The sequence below is a fragment of the Trichomycterus rosablanca genome, chromosome 18, assembly GCF_030014385.1.
Source record: "Trichomycterus rosablanca isolate fTriRos1 chromosome 18, fTriRos1.hap1, whole genome shotgun sequence".
Taxonomy (NCBI): domain Eukaryota; kingdom Metazoa; phylum Chordata; class Actinopteri; order Siluriformes; family Trichomycteridae; genus Trichomycterus; species Trichomycterus rosablanca.
The window spans coordinates 7198350-7200514 of NC_086005.1; positions in this window are offsets into that span (position 1 = coordinate 7198350).

Sequence of the window (2165 nt, forward strand, 5' to 3'; positions counted from 1 at the left end):
CATTTAAAGCTCTGGTATTACACAGACTTCTCTGAGTCTAGAATGCTGGCTAATGTTGGTTCAGGTTAAATTCTGACTAGTAAATATTCACAAACTGAAATAGAAATTAAATGTACAAACCAAATTGTTTTATACAAATTCATACTGGTCACACAGTGCTCAGGTTAGGTTGTTGAAATCATTGTGTTGTACCATATGTGGTGCACAGATGTGGAGACTAGGAAACTATTTGGGATTTGGCTGAGTCTGTATCACTGCATCATCATTACAAACAGAAGAGGTGAAAATACCACATCCTGTCAGGTGTACAGTGTGCAATAACACTGCAGACTGTGAAAATGTGGATGACTGGTGATGGCCTTGCACTCTTCTGAATTTGTATGTTTGGTGATAATTTGAGCATTTTAGACTGCACACTTGTCTTTACTGAGGGGACGAGACAGTTTGAGTGATGTGAGTACTGGTAATTAATCACAGGTAAGTATAATTTTGTAACCAAACAGTCTAAAGTCTAGTTTCTATTTTTCTACTAATTTCATTGATACAAGATGTCCAATAGTTGTGTCATGGCAAGTTTTAAGCTTTTAGACTATTTCCACAAATTTAGTTTTTAAATTGTTAATATTTTATCCTGTAAGGCTCAGTGTCAAACACTCACTCACTCACTTATTTTCTTAACCGCTTATCCAATTAGGGTCGTGTTGGGGTTTGCTGGAGCCTATCCCAGCTTTTCAATGGGCGCAAGGCACACAGTAACACCCTGGACGGGGTGCCAGTCCATCGCAGGGCAGACACACATACACACACACACACACACACACATTCACCTATAGGGCAATTCAGTGTCTCCAATTAACCTTGACTGCATGTTTTTGGACTATGGGAGGAAACCGGAGCTCCCGGAAGAAACCCACGCAGACATGGGGAGAACATGCAAACTCCGCACAGAAAGGACCCGGACCGCCCCACCTGGGAATAGAACCCAGCAGTATCAAACAGATGAGTGTAAATAGATCAACATTTTTTTTATTTTATATTGGATGCAGAAAAAAGGTGCCATTTGACCAGAACTGTAAGAGAAAAAGAATTTTAAAAAAGTACAAAAAAAGTATTTGACCAGATATTAGAAACAACCAAAAAATCTATTAAAAGAAAGCTATACTGATGAAAAACTCTGAAAAGAAATTTTCATTTTAAATGGAAGTTATGAATAGTACAGCATAACAAGATATTGCAATGGAACTAATTACATGATTTCAAAAATAGCTAAGAAGAGAACTTGAAAATGAGCCAAGACATATGTAATATAACCAGAGTGGTTTATATTACAGTAGTATGGAAGATCAACCCCCACTTTGGCTGTATTAGACGACTCTGATGAAGGTCATTCATAATGATTAAAAGAGAAATGATTTGTAAATGACTCACGGGACCAGGAGTCCAGTGACACCTTCAGACAAGAAAATTGCATTAGGAGTGCAGGGCGCTGTCGTGGGACTCGCACCTCCAACCACCGTTTCTACAGCCTGAAGCCACATGCCTACAGATGTAGCCTTTTTATTGCTGATATGGAATTTAAGGCTGTTTCTATATATAAATCGCCTCAGAGGTTAAAAAAACATGAATTGATAATTAACACCCGAAGCAATGTTTAGAGGTGCGATTTCCCCAGAGACTGCAAGGGTTAAAATCAAATTTTGTACCATAACAAACAAGCATACTAGTGTGAATTGGATGGCTATGACATTAACATATATAGTAGATTTGTGTGTCTGTGTGTGTATGAGTGAGTGTGTGTGTTTGGGGGAAGAGGGTCAGTGGTCAGATTAAATTTTGTTTTCATAATAAATTGCAGTTAAAATGTTTGCTTGGTGTTGTGACAGTTTCTGTTATAGCTCCCTTAAACATGTAATTTCAAACCAATAATAATCTATGTAAAATATAAGAGTACTTTTAAATGCTGTAAAATAAATACAAGAACTACAAGAACTGTCCATTTTATCAGCTTCACTTGCCATATAGAAGCACTTTGTAGTTTTACAATTACTGACTGTAGTCCATTTGTTTCTCTACTTACTTTTGAAGCCTGCTTTCACCCTGTTCTTCAATGGTCCGGACCACTACAGAGTAGCTATTATTTGGGTGGTGGATCATTCTCAGCACTG